The following is a 22,378-nucleotide window of genomic DNA, read 5'->3' as shown; positions in this document are numbered from 1 at the left end:
AGCTTATTGACGATGAAACACAGTAATTGCATCTGAACTTAATTCCAAATCACAATGCCGACTGAAGTACAAGAGGACAGACACTCTATCTTTCTATGATTTGAACCTCTCCTGTGAGTCCAGTTTTAGATTCCGATGGTTCAGGTTTACTGTATCCCTTGGACCTTTTTATTGACGATGAAACACAGTAATTCCATTCGAACTTAATTCAAAATCACAATGCCGACTTAAGTACAAGAGGACTGACACTCTAACTTTCTATGATCTGAACCTCTCCAGTGAGTCCAGTTTTAGATTTCGATGCTTCACTTCAGGTTTACTGTATCCCTTGGACCTTCTTATTGACGATGAAACACAGAAATTGCATCCGATTTTAATACAAAACGCACAGTGACGTCTTAAGTACAAGAGGACTGACACTCTACCTTTCTATGATTTGAACCTCTCCTGTGAGTCCAGTTTTAGATTCCGATGCTTCACTTCAGATTTACTGTATCCCTTGGACCTTCTTATTGACGATGAAACATAGACATTGCATCGGAATTAAATTCAAAAGGCACAATGCCGACTTAAGTACAAGAGGACTGACACTCTAACTTTCTATGATGTGAACCTCTCCTGTGAGTCCAGTTTTAGAATCCGATGCTTCACTTCAGGTTTACTATATCTCTTGGACCTTCTTATGGACGATGAAACACAGAAATTGCATTCGAAGTTAATACAGAAGGCACAATGCCGACTTAAGTACAACAGGACTGGCACTCTACCTTTCTATGATTTGAACCTCTCCTGTGAGTCCAGTCTTAGATTCCGATGCTTCAGTGCAGGTTTACTGTATACCTTGGACCTTCTTATTGACGATGAAGCACAGAAATAGCGTCGGAATTAAATTCAAAATGCACAATGCCGACTTAAGTACATGAGGACTGACACTCTAACTTTCTATGATTTGAACCTCTCTTTTGAGTGCAGTTTTAGATTCCGATACTTCACTTCAGGTTTACTGTATCCCTTGGACCCTCTTATTGACGATGAAACACAAAAATTCAATCGGAATTAAGATCAAAATGCACAATGCCGACTTAAGTACAAGAGGACTGACACTCTAACTTTCTATGATTTGAACCTCTCCTGTGAGTCCAGTTTTAGATTCCGATGCTTCACTTCAGGTTTACTGTATCCGTTAGACCTTCTTATTGACGATGAAACACAGAAATTGCATCCGAATTTAATACAAAAGGCACAATGCCGACTTAAATACAAGAGGACTGACACTCTAACTTTCTATGATTTGAACCTCTCCTGTGAGTCCAGTTTTAGATACCGATGCTTCACTTCAGGTTTACTGTATACCTTGGACCTTCTTATTGACGATGAAACACCGAAATTGCACCGAAGTAAATTCAAAAAGCACAATGACGACTTAAGTACAAGAGGTCTGACACTCTAACTTTCTATGATTAGAACCTCTCCTGTGAGTCCAGTTTTAGATTCCGATGCTTCGCTTCATGTTTACTGTAACCCTTGGAACTTCTTATTGACGATGAAGCACAGTAATTACATCGGAATTTAATACAAAAGGCACAATGCCGACTTAAGTAGAAGAGTACTGACACTCTAAGTATCTATGATTTGAACCTCTCCTGTGAGTCCAGTCTTAGATTCCGATGTTTCACTACAGGTTTACTGTATCCTTTCTACCTCCTTCTTGACAATGAAACACAGAAATTGCATCGCAATTAAATTCAAAAGGCACAATGCCGACTTAAGTACAAGAGGACTGACACTCCAACTTTTTATGATTTGAACCTCTCCTGTGAGTCCAGTGTTAGATTCCGATGCTTCACTTCAGGTTTACTGTATTCCTTGCACCTTCTTGTTGACGATGAAAAACAGATATTGCATCCGAATGTAATACAAAAGGCACAATGCCGACTTAAGTACGAGATGACTGACACTCAAACTTTCTATGATTTGAACCTCTCCTGGGAGTCCAGTTTTAGATTCCGACGCTTCACTTCAGGTTTACTGTATACCTGGGACCTCCTTATTGACGATGAAATACAGATATTGCATCGGAATTAAATACAAAAGGCACAATGCCGACTTAAGTACAAGAGGACTGACACTCTAACTTTCTATGATTTGAGCGTGTCCTGTGAGTCCGGTTTTGGATTCCGATGCTTCACTTGAGTTTTACTGTATACCTTGGACCTTCTTATTGAGGATGAAACATAGAAATTGCATCGGAATTACATTCAAAAGGCACAATGCCGACTGAAGTACAAGAGGACTGACACTCTAACCTTCTATGATTTGAACCTCTCCTGTGAATCCAGTTTTAGATTCCGATGCTTCACTTCAGGTTTACAGTATCCCTTGGACCTTCATATTGACGATTAAACACAGAAATTGCATCCGAATTAAATACATAAGGCACAATGCCGACGTAAGTACTAGCGGACTGACACTTCTTACAATCTATGATTTGAACCTCTAATGTGAGACCGGTTTTAGGTTCCGATGCTTCACTTCAAGTTTACTGTATCCCTTGGACCTTCTTATTGACGACGAAACACAGAAATTGCACCCGAATTTAATACAAAAGGCACAATGCCGATTTAAGTACAAGAGGACGGACACTCTAACTTTCAATGATTTGAACCTCTCCTGTGAGTCCAGTTTTAGATTCCGATGGTTCACTTCAGTTTTACTGTATCCCCTGGACCTTCTTATGGACGATGATACACAGAAATTGCATCCGAAATTAATACAAATGGATCAATGCCGACTTAAGTACAAGAGGCCTGACACCTTAACTTTCTATGATTTGAACCTCTCCTGTGACTCCAGTTTTCGATTCCGATGCTTCACTTCAGGTTATTGTATCCCATTGACATTCTTATTGCGGATGAAGCACAGAAATTGCGTCGGAATTAAATTCAAAATGCACAAGGCCGACTTAAGTACAAGAGGACTGACACTCTAACTATCTATGATTTGAACCTCTCCTTTGAGTGCAGTTTTAGATTCCGATGCTTCACTTTAGGTTTACTGTATACCTTGGACCTTCTTATTGACGATGTAGCACTGAAATTGCATCGGAATTAAATTCAAAAGGCACAATGCCGACGTAAGTACAATAGGACTGACATTCTAACTTTCTATGATTTGAACCTATCCTGTGAGTCCAGTTTTAGATTCTGATGCTTCACTTCAGGTTTACTGTATCCCTTGGACCTTCTTATTGACGATGAAACACAGAAATTGCATGCGAATTTAATACAAAAGGCACAATGCCGTCTTAAATACAAGAGGACTGACACTCTAACATTCTATGATTGGAAACTCTCCTGTGAGTCCAGTTTTAGATTACGATTTTACTTCAGGTTTACTGTATACGTAGGACCTTCTTATTGACGATGAAACACAGAAATTGCATCGAATTAAATTCAAAAGGCACAATGCCCACTTAAGAACAAGAGGACTGACACTGAAACTTTCTACGATTTGAACCACTCCTGTGAGTCCAGCTTTAGATTCCGATGCTTCGCTTCAGGTTTACTGTATCCCTTGGACCTTCTTATTGAAGATGAAACAGAGAAATTGCATCCGAATTTAATACAAAATGCACAATGCCGACTTAAGTACAAGAGGACTGACACTCTACCTTTGTATGATTTGAACCTGTCCTGTGAGTCTAGTTTTAGATTCCGATGGTTCACTTCAGTTTTACTGTATCCATTGGACCTTCTTATTGACGATGAAACACAGTAATTGTATCCGAACTTAATTCAAAATCACAATGCCGACTTAAGTACAAGAGGACTGACACTCTAGTTTTTTTATGATTTGAACCTCTCTTTTGAGTCCAGTGTTACATTCCGATACTTCACTTCAGGTTTACTGTATCCCTTTGACCTTCTTATTGACGATGAAACACAGAAATTGCATCGGAATTAAATTCAAAAGGAACAATGCCGACTTAAGTACAAGAGGACTGACTTTCTAACATTCTATGATTTGAACCTCTCCTGTGAGTCCAGTTTTAGATTCCGATGCTTCACTTCATGTTTACTGTATCCCTTGGACCTTCTTATTGACGATGAAACACAGAAATTGCATCCGAATTTAATACAAAAGGCACAATGCCGACTTAAATACAAGAGGACTTTCACACTACCTTTGTATGATTTGAACCTCTCCTGTCAGTGTAGTTTTAGATTCCGATGGTTCACTTCAGTTTTACTGTGTCCCCTGGACCTTCTTATGGACGATGATACACAGAAATTGCATCCGAAATTAATACAACTGGATCAATGCCGACTTAAGTACAAGAGGCCTGACACCTTAACTTTCTATGATTTGAACCTCTCCTGTGACTCCAGTTTTCGATTCCGATGCTTCACTTCAGGTTTACTGTATCCCATTGACATTCTTATTGCGGATGAAGCACAGAAATTGCGCCGGAATTAAATTCAAAATGCACAAGGCCGACTTAAGTACAAGAGGACTGACACTCTAACTATCTATGATTTGAACCTCTCCTGTGAGTGCAGTTTTAGATTCCGATGCTTCACTTTAGGTTTACTGTATACCTTGGACCTTCTTATTGACGATGTAGCACTGAAATTGCATCGGAATTAAATTCAAAAGGCACAATGCCGACGTAAGTACAATAGGACTGACATTCTAACTTTCTAGGATTTGAACCTATCCTGTGAGTCAAGTTTTAGATTCCGATGCTTCACTTCAGGTTTACTGTATCCCTTGGACCTTCTTATTGACGATGAAACACAGAAATTGCATGCGAATTTAATAAAAAAGGCACAATGCCGACTTAAATACAAGAGGACTGACACTCTAACATTCTATGATTGGAAACTCTCCTGTGAGTCCAGTTTTACATTCCGATACTTCACTTCAGGTTTACTGTATCCCTTTGACCCTCTTATTGACGATGAAACACAAAAATAGAATCGGAATTAAATTCAAAAGGCACAATGAAGACTTAAGTACAAGAGGACTGACACTCTAACTTTCTATGATTTGAACCTCTCCTGTGAGTCCAGTTTTAGAATCCGATGTATCACTACAGGTTTACCTTATCCCTTGGACCTTGTTATTGACGATGAAACACCGAAATTGCATCAAATTAAATTCAAAAGGCACAATGCCGACTTAAGTACAAGAGGACTGACACTCTAACTATATATGATTTGAACCTCTCCTGTGAGTCCAGTTTTAGATTCCGATGCTTCGCTTCAGGTTTACTATAACCCTTGGACCTTCTTATTGACGATGAAACACAGTAATTACACCGGAATTTAATACAAAAGTCACAATGCCGACTTAAGTACAAGAGGACTGACACTCTAAGTATCTATGATTTGAACCTCTCCTGTGAATCCAGTTTTAGATACGGATGGTTCACTTCAGGTTTACTTTATCGCTTGGACCAGCTTATTGACGATGAAACACAGTAATTGCATCTGAACTTAATTCCAAATCACAATGCCGACTGAAGTACAAGAGGACAGACACTCTATCTTTCTATGATTTGAACCTCTCCTGTGAGTCCAGTTTTAGATTCCGATGGTTCAGGTTTACTGTATCCCTTGGACCTTTTTATTGACGATGAAACACAGTAATTCCATTCGAACTTAATTCAAAATCACAATGCCGACTTAAGTACAAGAGGACTGACACTCTAACTTTCTATGATCTGAACCTCTCCAGTGAGTCCAGTTTTAGATTTCGATGCTTCACTTCAGGTTTACTGTATCCCTTGGACCTTCTTATTGACGATGAAACACAGAAATTGCATCCGATTTTAATACAAAACGCACAGTGACGTCTTAAGTACAAGAGGACTGACACTCTACCTTTCTATGATTTGAACCTCTCCTGTGAGTCCAGTTTTAGATTCCGATGCTTCACTTCAGATTTACTGTATCCCTTGGACCTTCTTATTGACGATGAAACATAGACATTGCATCGGAATTAAATTCAAAAGGCACAATGCCGACTTAAGTACAAGAGGCCTGACACTCTAACTTTCTATGATGTGAACCTCTCCTGTGAGTCCAGTTTTAGAATCCGATGCTTCACTTCAGGTTTACTATATCTCTTGGACCTTCTTATGGACGATGAAACACAGAAATTGCATTCGAAGTTAATACAGAAGGCACAATGCCGACTTAAGTACAACAGGACTGGCACTCTACCTTTCTATGATTTGAACCTCTCCTGTGAGTCCAGTCTTAGATTCCGATGCTTCAGTGCAGGTTTACTGTATACCTTGGACCTTCTTATTGACGATGAAGCACAGAAATAGCGTCGGAATTAAATTCAAAATGCACAATGCCGACTTAAGTACATGAGGACTGACACTCTAACTTTCTATGATTTGAACCTCTCTTTTGAGTGCAGTTTTAGATTCCGATACTTCACTTCAGGTTTACTGTATCCCTTGGACCCTCTTATTGACGATGAAACACAAAAATTCAATCGGAATTAAGATCAAAATGCACAATGCCGACTTAAGTACAAGAGGACTGACACTCTAACTTTCTATGATTTGAACCTCTCCTGTGAGTCCAGTTTTAGATTCCGATGCTTCACTTCAGGTTTACTGTATCCGTTAGACCTTCTTATTGACGATGAAACACAGAAATTGCATCCGAATTTAATACAAAAGGCACAATGCCGACTTAAATACAAGAGGACTGACACTCTAACTTTCTATGATTTGAACCTCTCCTGTGAGTCCAGTTTTAGATACCGATGCTTCACTTCAGGTTTACTGTATACCTTGGACCTTCTTATTGACGATGAAACACCGAAATTGCACCGAAGTAAATTCAAAAAGCACAATGACGACTTAAGTACAAGAGGTCTGACACTCTAACTTTCTATGATTAGAACCTCTCCTGTGAGTCCAGTTTTAGATTCCGATGCTTCGCTTCATGTTTACTGTAACCCTTGGAACTTCTTATTGACGATGAAGCACAGTAATTACATCGGAATTTAATACAAAAGGCACAATGCCGACTTAAGTAGAAGAGTACTGACACTCTAAGTATCTATGATTTGAACCTCTCCTGTGAGTCCAGTCTTAGATTCCGATGTTTCACTACAGGTTTACTGTATCCTTTCTACCTCCTTCTTGACAATGAAACACAGAAATTGCATCGCAATTAAATTCAAAAGGCACAATGCCGACTTAAGTACAAGAGGACTGACACTCCAACTTTTTATGATTTGAACCTCTCCTGTGAGTCCAGTGTTAGATTCCGATGCTTCACTTCAGGTTTACTGTATTCCTTGCACCTTCTTGTTGACGATGAAAAACAGATATTGCATCCGAATGTAATACAAAAGGCACAATGCCGACTTAAGTACGAGATGACTGACACTCAAACTTTCTATGATTTGAACCTCTCCTGGGAGTCCAGTTTTAGATTCCGACGCTTCACTTCAGGTTTACTGTATACCTGGGACCTCCTTATTGACGATGAAATACAGATATTGCATCGGAATTAAATACAAAAGGCACAATGCCGACTTAAGTACAAGCGGACTGACACTCTAACTTTCTATGATTTGAGCGTGTCCTGTGAGTCCGGTTTTGGATTCCGATGCTTCACTTGAGGTTTACTGTATACCTTGGACCTTCTTATTGAGGATGAAACATAGAAATTGCATCGGAATTACATTCAAAAGGCACAATGCCGACTGAAGTACAAGAGGACTGACACTCTAACCTTCTATGATTTGAACCTCTCCTGTGAATCCAGTTTTAGATTCCGATGCTTCACTTCAGGTTTACAGTATCCCTTGGACCTTCATATTGACGATTAAACACAGAAATTGCATCCGAATTAAATACATAAGGCACAATGCCGACGTAAGTACTAGCGGACTGACACTTCTTACAATCTATGATTTGAACCTCTAATGTGAGACCGGTTTTAGGTTCCGATGCTTCACTTCAAGTTTACTATATCCCTTGGACCTTCTTATTGACGACGAAACACAGAAATTGCACCCGAATTTAATACAAAAGGCACAATGCCGATTTAAGTACAAGAGGACGGACACTCTAACTTTCAATGATTTGAACCTCTCCTGTGAGTCCAGTTTTAGATTCCGATGGTTCACTTCAGTTTTACTGTATCCCCTGGACCTTCTTATGGACGATGATACACAGAAATTGCATCCGAAATTAATACAAATGGATCAATGCCGACTTAAGTACAAGAGGCCTGACACCTTAACTTTCTATGATTTGAACCTCTCCTGTGACTCCAGTTTTCGATTCCGATGCTTCACTTCAGGTTATTGTATCCCATTGACATTCTTATTGCGGATGAAGCACAGAAATTGCGTCGGAATTAAATTCAAAATGCACAAGGCCGACTTAAGTACAAGAGGACTGACACTCTAACTATCTATGATTTGAACCTCTCCTTTGAGTGCAGTTTTAGATTCCGATGCTTCACTTTAGGTTTACTGTATACCTTGGACCTTCTTATTGACGATGTAGCACTGAAATTGCATCGGAATTAAATTCAAAAGGCACAATGCCGACGTAAGTACAATAGGACTGACATTCTAACTTTCTATGATTTGAACCTATCCTGTGAGTCCAGTTTTAGATTCTGATGCTTCACTTCAGGTTTACTGTATCCCTTGGACCTTCTTATTGACGATGAAACACAGAAATTGCATGCGAATTTAATACAAAAGGCACAATGCCGTCTTAAATACAAGAGGACTGACACTCTAACATTCTATGATTGGAAACTCTCCTGTGAGTCCAGTTTTAGATTACGATTTTACTTCAGGTTTACTGTATACGTAGGACCTTCTTATTGACGATGAAACACAGAAATTGCATCGAATTAAATTCAAAAGGCACAATGCCCACTTAAGAACAAGAGGACTGACACTGAAACTTTCTACGATTTGAACCACTCCTGTGAGTCCAGCTTTAGATTCCGATGCTTCGCTTCAGGTTTACTGTATCCCTTGGACCTTCTTATTGAAGATGAAACAGAGAAATTGCATCCGAATTTAATACAAAATGCACAATGCCGACTTAAGTACAAGAGGACTGACACTCTACCTTTGTATGATTTGAACCTGTCCTGTGAGTCTAGTTTTAGATTCCGATGGTTCACTTCAGTTTTACTGTATCCATTGGACCTTCTTATTGACGATGAAACACAGTAATTGTATCCGAACTTAATTCAAAATCACAATGCCGACTTAAGTACAAGAGGACTGACACTCTAGTTTTTTTATGATTTGAACCTCTCTTTTGAGTCCAGTGTTACATTCCGATACTTCACTTCAGGTTTACTGTATCCCTTTGACCCTCTTATTGACGATGAAACACAAAAAGAGAATCGGAATTAAAATCAAAAGGCACAATGAAGACTTAAGTACAAGAGGACTGACACTCTAACTTTCTATGATTTGAACCTCTCCTGTGAGTCCAGTTTTAGAATCCGATGTATCACTACAGGTTTACCTTATCCCTTGGACCTTCTTATTGACGATGAAACACAGAAATTGCATCCGAATTTAATACAAAAGGCACAATGCCGACTTAAATACAAGAGGACTGACACTCTAACTTTCTATGATTTGAACCTCTCCTGTGAGTCCAGTTTTAGATACCGATGCTTCACTTAAGGTTTACTGTATACCTTGGACCTTCTTATTGACGATGAAACACCGAAATTGCATCGAATTAAATTCAAAAGGCACAATGCCGACTTAAGTACAAGAGGACTGACACTCTAACTTTATATGATTTGAACCTCTCCTGTGAGTCCAGTTTTAGATTCCGATGCTTCGCTTCAGGTTTACTGTAACCCTTGGACCTTCTTATTGACGATGAAACACAGTAATTACACCGGAATTTAATACAAAAGTCACAATGCCGACTTAAGTACAAGAGGACTGACACTTTAAGTATCTATGATTTGAACCTCTCCTGTGAATCCAGTTTTAGTTACCGATGGTTCACTTCAGGTTTACTTTATCGCTTGGACCAACTTATTGACGATGAAACACAGTAATTGCATCTGAACTTAATTCCAAATCACAATGCCGACTGAAGTACAAGAGGACAGACACTCTATCTTTCTATGATTTGAACCTCTCCTGTGAGTCCAGTTTTAGATTCCGATTGTTCAGGTTTACTGTATCCCTTGGACCTTTTTATTGACGATGAAACACAGTAATTCCATTCGAACTTAATTCAAAATCACAATGCCGACTTAAGTACAAGAGGACTGACACTCTAAATTTCTATGATCTGAACCTCTCCTGTGAGTCCAGTTTTAGATTCCGATGCTTCACTTCAGGTTTACTGTGTCCCTTGGACCTTCTTATTGACGATGAAACACAGAAATTGCATCCGATTTTAATACAAAACGCACAGTGACGTCTTAAGTACAAGAGGACTGACACTCTAAATTTCTATGATCTGAACCTCTCCTGTGAGTCCAGTTTTAGATTCCGATGCTTCACTTCAGATTTACTGTATCCCTTGGACCTTCTTATTGACGATGAAACATAGAAATTGCATCGGAATTAAATTCAAAAGGCACAATGCCGACTTAAGTACAAGAGGACTGACACTCTAACTTTCTATGATGTGGACCTCTCCTGTGAGTCCAGTTTTAGATTCCGATGCTTCACTTCAGGTTTACTATATCTCTTGGACCTTCTTATGGACGATGAAACACAGAAATTGCATTCGAAGTTAATACAGAAGGCACAATGCCGACTTAAGTACAACAGGACTGGCACTCTACCTTTCTATGATTTGAACCTCTCCTGTGAGTCCAGTCTTAGATTCCGATGCTTCAGTGCAGGTTTACTGTATACCTTGGACCTTCTTATTGACGATGAAGCACAGAAATAGCGTCGGAATTAAATTCAAAATGCACAATGCCGACTTAAGTACATGAGGACTGACACTCTAACTTTCTATGATTTGAACCTCTCTTTTGAGTGCAGTTTTAGATTCCGATACTTCACTTCAGGTTTACTGTATCCCTTGGACCCTCTTATTGACGATGAAACACAAAAATTGAATCGGAATTAAGATCAAAATGCACAATGCCGACTTAAGTACAAGAGGACTGACACTCTAACTTTCTATGATTTGAACCTCTCCTGTGAGTCCAGTTTTAGATTCCGATGCTTCACTTCAGGTTTACTGTATCCGTTAGACCTTCTTATTGACGATGAAACACAGAAATTGCATCCGAATTTAATAAAAAAGGCACAATGCCGACTTAAATACAAGAGGACTGACACTCTAACTTTCTATGATTTGAACCTCTCCTGTGAGTCCAGTTTTAGATACCGATGCTTCACTTCAGGTTTACTGTATACCTTGGACCTTCTTATTGACGATGAAACACCGAAATTGCACCGAAGTATATTCAAAAAGCACAATGACGACTTAAGTACAAGAGGTCTGACACTCTAACCTTCTATGATTAGAACCTCTCCTGTGAGTCCAGTTTTAGATTCCGATGCTTCGCTTCATGTTTACTGTAACCCTTGGAACATCTTATTGACGATGAAACACAGTAATTACATCGGAATTTAATACAAAAGGCACAATGCCGACTTAAGTAGAAGAGTACTGACACTCTAAGTATCTATGATTTGAACCTCTCCTGTGAGTCCAGTCTTAGATTCCGATGTTTCATTACAGGTTTACTGTATCCTTTCTACCTCCTTCTTGACAATGAAACACAGAAATTGCATCGCAATTAAATTCAAAAGGCACAATGCCGACTTAAGTACAAGAGGACTGACACTCCAACTTTTTATGATTTGAACCTCTCCTGTGAGTCCAGTGTTAGATTCCGATGCTTCACTTCAGGTTTACTGTATTCCTTGCACCTTCTTGTTGACGATGAAAAACAGATATTGCATCCGAATGTAATACAAAAGGCACAATGCCGACTTAAGTACGAGATGACTGACACTCAAACTTTCTATGATTTGAACCTCTCCTGGGAGTCCAGTTTTAGATTCCGACGCTTCACTTCAGGTTTACTGTATACCTGGGACCTCCTTATTGACGATGAAATACAGATATTGCATCGGAATTAAATACAAAAGGCACAATGCCGACTTAAGTACAAGAGGACTGACACTCTAACTTTCTATAATTTGAGCGTGTCCTGTGAGTCCGGTTTTGGATTCCGATGCTTCACTTGAGGTTTACTGTATACCTTGGACCTTCTTATTGAGGATGAAACATAGAAATTGCATCGGAATTACATTCAAAAGGCACAATGCCGACTGAAGTACAAGAGGACTGACACTCTAACCTTCTATGATTTGAACCTCTCCTGTGAATCCAGTTTTAGATTCCGATGCTTCACTTCAGGTTTACAGTATCCCTTGGACCTTCATATTGACGATTAAACACAGAAATTGCATCCGAATTAAATACAAAAGGCACAATGCCGACGTAAGTACTAGCGGACTGACACTTCTTACAATCTATGATTTGAACCTCTAATGTGAGACCGGTTTTAGGTTCCGATGCTTCACTTCAAGTTTACTGTATCCCTTGGACTTTCTTATTGACGACGAAACACAGAAATTGCATCCGAATTTAATACAAAAGGCACAATGCCGATTTAAGTACAAGAGGACGGACTCTCTAACTTTCAATGATTTGAACCTCTCCTGTGAGTCCAGTTTTAGATTCCGATGGTTCACTTCAGTTTTACTGTATCCCCTGGACCTTCTTATGGACGATGATACACGGAAATTGCATCCGAAATTAATACAAATGGATCAATGCCGACTTAAGTACAAGAGGCCTGACACCTTAACTTTCTATGATTTGAACCTCTCCTGTGACTCCAGTTTTCGATTCCGATGCTTCACTTCAGGTTTACTGTATCCCATTGACATTCTTATTGCGGATGAAGCACAGAAATTGCGTCGGAATTAAATTCAAAATGCACAAGGCCGACTTAAGTACAAGAGGACTGACACTCTAACTATCTATGATTGGAACCTCTCCTGTGAGTGCAGTTTTAGATTCCGATGCTTCACTTTAGGTTTACTGTATACCTTGGACCTTCTTATTGACGATGTAGCACTGAAATTGCATCGGAATTAAATTCAAAAGGCACAATGCCGACGTAAGTACAATAGGACTGACATTCTAACTTTCTATGATTTGAACCTATCCTGTGAGTCCAGTTTTAGATTCCGATGCTTCACTTCAGGTTTACTGTATCCCTTGGACCTTCTTATTGACGATGAAACACAGAAATTGCATGCGAATTTAATACAAAAGGCACAATGCCGACTTAAATACAAGAGTACTGACACTCTAACATTCTATGATTGGAAACTCTCCTGTGAGTCCAGTTTTAGATTACGATTTTACTTCAGGTTTACTGTATACGTAGGACCTTCTTATTGACGATGAAACACAGAAATTGCATCGAATTAAATTCAAAAGGCACAATGCCCACTTAAGAACAAGAGGACTGACACTGAAACTTTCTACGATTTGAACCACTCCTGTGAGTCCAGCTTTAGATTCCGATGCTTCGCTTCAGGTTTACTGTATCCCTTGGACCTTCTTATTGAAGATGAAACAGAGAAATTGCATCCGAATTTAATACAAAATGCACAATGCCGACTTAAGTACAAGAGGACTGACACTCTACCTTTGTATGATTTGAACCTGTCCTGTGAGTCTAGTTTTAGATTCCGATGGTTCACTTCAGTTTTACTGTATCCATTGGACCTTCTTATTGACGATGAAACACAGTAATTGTATCCGAACTTAATTCAAAATCACAATGCCGACTTAAGTACAAGAGGACTGACACTCTAGTTTTTTTATGATTTGAACCTCTCTTTTGAGTCCAGTTTTACATTCCGATACTTCACTTCAGGTTTACTGTATCCCTTTGACCCTCTTATTGACGATGAAACACAAAAAGAGAATCGGAATTAAAATCAAAAGGCACAATGAAGACTTAAGTACAAGAGGACTGACACTCTAACTTTCTATGATTTGAACCTCTCCTGTGAGTCCAGTTTTAGAATCCGATGTATCACTACAGGTTTACCTTATCCCTTGGACCTTCTTATTGACGATGAAACACAGAAATTGCATCCGAATTTAATACGAAAGGCACAATGCCGACTTAAATACAAGAGGACTGACACTCTAACTTTCTATGATTTGAACCTCTCCTGTGAGTCCAGTTTTAGATACCGATGCTTCACTTAAGGTTTACTGTATACCTTGGACCTTCTTATTGACGATGAAACACCGAAATTGCATCGAATTAAATTCAAAAGGCACAATGCCGACTTAAGTACAAGAGGACTGACACTCTAACTTTATATGATTTGAACCTCTCCTGTGAGTCCAGTTTTAGATTCCGATGCTTCGCTTCAGGTTTACTGTAACCCTTGGACCTTCTTATTGACGATGAAACACAGTAATTACACCGGAATTTAATACAAAAGTCACAATGCCGACTTAAGTACAAGAGGACTGACACTCTAAGTATCTATGATTTGAACCTCTCCTGTGAATCCAGTTTTAGATACCGATGGTTCACTTCAGGTTTACATTATCGCTTGGACCAACTTATTGACGATGAAACACAGTAATTGCATCTGAACTTAATTCCAAATCACAATGCCGACTGAAGTACAAGAGGACAGACACTCTATCTTTCTATGATTTGAACCTCTCCTGTGAGTCCAGTTTTAGATTCCGATGGTTCAGGTTTACTGTATCCCTTGGACCTTTTTATTGACGATGAAACACAGTAATTCCATTCGAACTTAATTCAAAATCACAATGCCGACTTAAGTACAAGAGGACTGACACTCTAAATTTCTATGATCTGAACCTCTCCTGTGAGTCCAGTTTTAGATTCCGATGCTTCACTTCAGGTTTACTGTATCCCTTGGACCTTCTTATTGACGATGAAACACAGAAATTGCATCCGATTTTAATACAAAACGCACAGTGACGTCTTAAGTACAAGAGGACTGACACTCTAACTTTCTATGATTTGAACCTCTCCTGTGAGTCCAGTTTTAGATTCCGATGCTTCACTTCAGATTTACTGTATCCCTTGGACCTTCTTATTGACGATGAAACATAGAAATTGCATCGGAATTAAATTCAAAAGGCACAATGCCGACTTAAGTACAAGAGGACTGACACTCTAACTTTCTATGATGTGAACCTCTCCTGTGAGTCCAGTTTTAGATTCCGATGCTTCACTTCAGGTTTACTATATCTCTTGGACCTTCTTATGGACGATGAAACACAGAAATTGCATTCGAAGTTAATACAGAAGGCACAATGCCGACTTAAGTACAACAGGACTGGCACTCTACCTTTCTATGATTTGAACCACTCCTGTGAGTCCAGTCTTAGATTCCGATGCTTCACTTCAGGTTTACTGTATCATGTGGACCTTCGTATTGACGAAGAAACACAGAAATTGCATCCGAATTTCATACAAAAGGCGCAATGCCTACTTAAGTACAAGAGGACTGACACTCTAACTTTCTATGATTTGTACCTCTCCTGTGAGTCCAGTTTTAGATTCCGATGCTTCACTGCAAGTTTACTGTATACCTTGGACCTTCTTATTGACGATGAAGCACAGAAATAGCGTCGGAATTAAATTCAAAATGCACAATGCCGACTTAAGTACATGAGGACTGAGACTCTAACTTTCTATGATTTGAACCTCTCTTTTGAGTGCAGTTTTAGATTCCGATACTTCACTTCAGGTTTACTGTATCCCTTGGACCCTCTTATTGACGATGAAATACAAAAATTGAATCGGAATTAAGATCAAAATGCACAATGCCGACTTAAGTACAAGAGGACTGACACTCTAACTTTCTATGATTTGAACCTCTCCTGTGAGTCCAGTTTTAGATTCCGATGCTTCACTTCAGGTTTACTGTATCCGTTAGACCTTCTTATTGACGATGAAACACAGAAATTGCATCCGAATTTAATACTAAAGGCACAATGCCGACTTAAATACAAGAGGACTGACACTCTAACTTTCTATGATTTGAACCTCTCCTGTGAGTCCAGTTTTAGATACCGATGCTTCACTTCAGGTTTACTGTATACCTTGGACCTTCTTATTGACGATGAAACACCTAAATTGCACCGAAATAAAATCAAAAAGCACAATGACGACTTAAGTACAAGAGGTCTGACACTCTAACTTTCAATGATTAGAACCTCTCCTGTGAGTCCAGTTTTAGATTCCGATGCTTCGCTTCATGTTTACTGTAACCCTTGGAACTTCTTATTGACGATGAAACACAGTAATTACATCGGAATTTATTACAAAAGGCACAATGCCGACTTAAGTAGAAGAGTACTGACACTCTAAGTATCTATGATTTGAACCTCTCCTGTGAGTCCAGTCTTAGATTCCGATGTTTCACTACAGGTTTACTGTTTCCTTTCTACCTCCTTCTTGACAATGAAACACAGAAATTGCATCGCAATTAAATTCAAAAGGCACAATGCCGACTTAAGTACAAGAGGACTGACACTCCAACTTTTTATGATTTGAACCTCTCCTGTGAGTCCAGTGTTAGATTCCGATGCTTCACTTCAGGTTTACTGTATTCCTTGCACCTTCTTGTTGACGATGAAAAACAGATATTGCATCCGAATGTAATACAAAAGGCACAATGCCGACTTAAGTACGAGATGACTGACACTCAAACTTTCTATGATTTGAACCTCTCCTGGGAGTCCAGTTTTAGATTCCGACGCTTCACTTCAGGTTTACTGTATACCTGGGACCTCCTTATTGACGATGAAATACAGATATTGCATCGGAATTAAATACAAAAGGCACAATGCCGACTTAAGTACAAGAGGACTGACACTCTAACTTTCTATGATTTGAGCGTGTCCTGTGAGTCCGGTTTTGGATTCCGATGCTTCACTTGAGGTTTACTGTATACCTTGGACCTTCTTATTGAGGATGAAACATAGAAATTGCATCGGAATTACATTCAAAAGGCACAATGCCGACTGAAGTACAAGAGGACTGACACTCTAACCTTCTATGATTTGAACCTCTCCTGTGAATCCAGTTTTAGATTCCGATGCTTCACTTCAGGTTTACAGTATCCCTTGGACCTTCATATTGACGATTAAACACAGAAATTGCATCCGAATTAAATACAAAAGGCACAATGCCGACGTAAGTACTAGCGGACTGACACTTCTTACAATCTATGATTTGAACCTCTAATGTGAGACCGGTTTTAGGTTCCGATGCTTCACTTCAAGTTTACTGTATCCCTTGGACCTTCTTATTGACGACGAAACACAGAAATTGCATCCGAATTTAATACAAAAGGCACAATGCAGATTTAAGTACAAGAGGACGGACACTCTAACTTTCAATGATTTGAACCTCTCCTGTGAGTCCAGTTTTAGATTCCGATGCTTCGCTTCAGGTTTACTGTATCCCTTGGACCAACTTATTGACGATGAAACACAGAAATTGCATCCGAATTTAATACAAAAGGCACAATGCCGATTTAAGTACAAGAGGACTGACACTCTAACTTTCAATGATTTCAACCTCTCCTGTGAGTCCAGTTATATATTCCGATGCTTCACTGCAGGTTTATTGTATCCCTTGGACCTTCTTATTGACGATGAAACACGGAAAATGCATCCGAACATAATACAAAAGGCACAATGCCGACTTAAGTACAAGAGGACTGACACTCTAATTTTCTATGATTAGAACCTCCCCTGTGAGTCCAGTTTTAGATTCCGATGCTTCACTTCAGGTTTACTGTATCCCTTGGACCTTCGTATTGACGAACAAACACAGAAATTGCATCCGAATTTAATTCAAAAGGCACAATGCCGACTTAAGTACAAGAGAACTGGCACTCTAACTTTTTATGATTTGAACCTCTCCTGGGAGCCCAGTTTTAGATTCCGACGCTTCACTTCAGGTTAACTGTATACCTTGGACCTCCTTATTGACGATGAAACACAGCTATTCCATCGGAATTAAATACAAATGGCACAATGCCGACTTAAGTACAAGAGGACTGACACTCTAATTTTCAATGATTTGAACGTGTCCTTTGAGTCCAGTTTTGGATTCCGATGCTTCACTTCAGGTTTACTGTATACCTTGGACCTTCTTATTGACGATGAAACACAGAAATTGCATCGGAATTAAAATCAAAAGGAACAATGCCGACTTAAGTACAAGAGGACTGACACTCTAACTTTCTATGATTTGAACCTCTCCTGTGAGTCCCGTTTTAGATTCAAATGCTTCACTTCAGGTTTACTGTATCCCTTGGACCTTCTTATTGACGATGAAACACAGTAATTGCAACCAAAATTAATACAAAAGGCACCATGCCGACTTAAGTACAAGAGGACTGACACCTTAACTATCTATGATTTGAATCACTCCTGTGTGTCCAGTTTTCGATTCCGATGCTTCACTTCAGGTTTACTGTATACCTTGGACCTCCTTATTGACGATGAAACACAGATATTGCATCGGAATTAAATACAAAAGGCACAATGCCGACTTAAGTACAAGAGGACTGACTCTCTAACTTTTTATGATTTGAACGTGTCCTGTGAGTCCAGTTTTAGATTCCGATGTTTCACTTCAGGTTTACTGTATCCTTTGGACCTTCTTCTTGACAATGAAACACAGAAATTGCATCGAAATTAAATTCAAAAGGCACAATGCCGACTTAAGTACAAGAGGACTGACACTCTAACTTTCTATGATTTGAACCTCTCCTGTGAGTCCAGTTTTAGATTCCGATGCTTCACTTCAGGTTTACTGTATCCCTTGGACCTTCTTATTGACGATGAAACACAGTAATTGCAACCAAAATTAATACAAAAGGCACAATGCCTACTTAAGTACAAGAGGACTGACACCTTAACTATCTATGATTTGAACCACTCCTGTGTGTCCAGTTTTCGATTCCGATGCTTCACTTCAGGTTTACTGTATACCTTGGACCTCCTTATTGACGATGAAACACAGATATTGCATCGGAATTAAATACAAAAGGCACAATGCCGACCTAAGTACAAGAGGACTGACACTCTAACTTTCTATGATTTGAACGTGTCCTGTGAGTCCAGTTTTAGATTCCGATGTTTCACTTCAGGTTTACTGTATCCTTTGGACCTTCTTCTTGACAATGAAACACAGAAATTGCATCGAAATTAAATTCAAAAGGCACAATGCCTACTTAAGTACAAGAGGACTGACACTCTAACTTTCTATGATTTGAACCTCTCCTGGGAGTCCAGTTTTAGATTCCGACGCTTCACTTCTGGGTTACTGTATACCTGGGATCTCCTTATTGACGACGAAATACAGATATTGCATCGGAATTAAATACAAAAGGCACAATGCCGACTTAAGTACATGAGGACTGACACTCTAACTTTCTATGATTTGAACGTGTCCTGTGAGTCTGGTTATTTATTCCGATGCTTCACTTGAGGTTTACAGTATACCTTGGACCTTCTTATTGACGATGAAACACAGAAATTGCATCGGAATTAAATTCAAAAGGCACAATGCCGACTGAACTACAAGAGGACTGACACTCTAACTATCTATGCTTTGACCCTCTCCTGTGAATCCAGTTTTAGATTCCGATGCTTCACTTCAGGTTTACTGTATCCCTTGGACCTTCATATTGACGATTAAACACAGAAACTGCATCCGAATTAAATACAAAAGGCACAATGCCGACTTAAGTACCGGCGGACTGACACTTCTTACAATCTATGATTTGAACCTCTAATGTGAGACCTGTTTTTGGTTCCGATGCTTCACTTCAAGTTTACTGTATCCCTTGGACCTTCTTATTGACGATGAAACACAGAAATTGCATCCGAATTTAATACAAAAGGCACAATGCCGATTTAAGTACAAGAGGACTGACACTCTAACTTTCAATGATTTGAACCTCTCCTGTGAGTCCAGTTTTAGATTCCGATGCTTCGCTTCAGGTTTACTGTATCCCTTGGACCTTCTTATTAAGGATGAAACACAGAAATTGCATCCGAATTTAATACAAAAGGCACAATGCCGATTTAAGTACAAGAGGACTGACTCTCTAACTTTCAATGATTTGAACCTCTCCTGTGAGTACAGTTTTAGATTCCGATGCTTCACTGCAGGTTTACTGTATCCCTTGGACCTTCTTATTGACGAAGAGACACGGATATTGCATCCGAACTTAATACAAAAGGCACAATGCCGACTTAAGTACAAGAGGACTGACACTCTAATTTTCTATGATTAGGACCTCCCCTGTGAGTCCAGTTTTAGATTCCGATGCTTCACTTCTCATTTACTGTATCCCTTGGACCTTCTTATTGACGATGAAACTCAGAAATTGCATAAGAATTTCGTTCAAAAGACACAATGCCAACTTAAGTACAAGAGGACTGACACACTAACTTTCTATGATTTGAACCTCTCCTGTGAGTCCAGTTTTAGATTCCGATGCTTCACTTCAGGTTTACTGTATCCCTTGGCCCTTCTTATTGACGATGAAACACAATAATTGCAACCGAAATTAATACAAAAGCCACAATGCCGACTTAAGTACAAGAGGACTGGCACCTTAACTTTCTATGATTTGAACCACTCCTGTGAGTCCAGTTTTCGATTCCGATGCTTCACTTCAGGTTTACTGTATACCTTGGACCTCCTTATTGACGATGAAACACAGATATTGCATCGGAATTAAATACAAAAGGCAGAATGCCGACTTAAGTACAAGAGGACTGACACTTTAAATTTCTATGATTTGAACGTGTCCTGTGAGTCCAGTTTTGGATTCCGATGCTTCACATCAGGTCTACTGTATACCTTGGACCTTTTTATTGACGATGAAACGCAGAAATTGCATCGGAATTAAATTCAAAATGCACAATGCCGACTGAAGTACAAGAGAACTGACACTCTAACTTTCTATGATTTGAACGTGTCCTGTGAGTCCAGTTTTAGATTCCGATGCTTCACTTCAGGTCTACTGTATACCTTGGAACTTCTTATTGACGATGAATCACAGAAATTGCATCAGAATTAAATTCAAAAGGCACAATGCCGACTGAAGTACAAGAGGACTGACACTCTAACTTTCTATGATTTGAACCTCTCCTGTGAATCCAGTTTTAGATTCCGATGCTTCACTTCAGGTTTACTGTATCCCTTGGACCTTCATATTGACGATTAAACACAGATATTGCATCCGAATTAAATACAAAAGGCACAATGCCGACTTAAGTACAAGCGGACTGACACTTCTTACAATCTATGATTTGAACCTCTCCTGTAAGACCGGTTTTAGGTTCCGATGCTTCACTTCAAGTTTACTGAATCCCTTGGACCTTCTTATTGACGATGAAACACAGAAATTGTATCCGAATTTAATACAAAAGGCACAATGCCGATTTAAGTACAAGAGGACTGACACTCCAAATTTCAATGATTTGAACCTCTCCTGTGAGTCCAGTTTTAGATTCCGATGCTTCGCTTCAGGTTTACTGCATCCCTTGGACCTTCTTATTGACGATGAAACACAGAAATTGCATCGAATTAAATTCAAAAGGCACAATGTCGACTTAAGAACAAGAGAACTGACACTCTAACTTTTTATGAGTTGAACCTCTCCTGTGAGTTCAGTTTTAAATTCCGATGCTTCACTTCAGGTTTACTGTATACCTTAGACCTTCTTATTGACGATGAAGCACAAAAATTGCGTCGGAATTAAATTCAAAAGGCACAATGCCGACTTAAGTACAAGAGGACTGACACTCCAACATTTTATGATATGAACCTCTCCTGTGAGTCCAGTGTTAGATTCCGATGCTTCACTTCAGGTTTACTGTATCCCTTGGACCTTCTTATTGACGATGTAACACAGATATTGCATCCGAATGTAATACAAAAGGCACAATGCCGACTTAAGTACAAGAGGACTGACACTCTATCTTTCTATGATTTGAACCTCTCCTGGGAGTCCAGTTTTAGATTCCGACGCTTCACTTCATGTTTACTGTATACCTTGGACCCCTTTATTGACGATGAAACACAGATATTGCATCGGAATTAAATAGAAAAGGCACAATGCCGACTTAAGTACAAGAGGACTGACACTCTAACATTCTATGATTTGAACGTGTCCTGTGAGTCCAGTTCTGGATTCCGATGCTTCACTTCAGGTTTACTGTATACCTTGGACCTTCTTATTGACGATGAAA

This window comes from Schistocerca serialis, chromosome 3, assembly GCF_023864345.2.
Source record: "Schistocerca serialis cubense isolate TAMUIC-IGC-003099 chromosome 3, iqSchSeri2.2, whole genome shotgun sequence".
NCBI classification, from domain to species: domain Eukaryota; kingdom Metazoa; phylum Arthropoda; class Insecta; order Orthoptera; family Acrididae; genus Schistocerca; species Schistocerca serialis.
Note: the sequence above shows the minus strand (reverse complement) of the source record.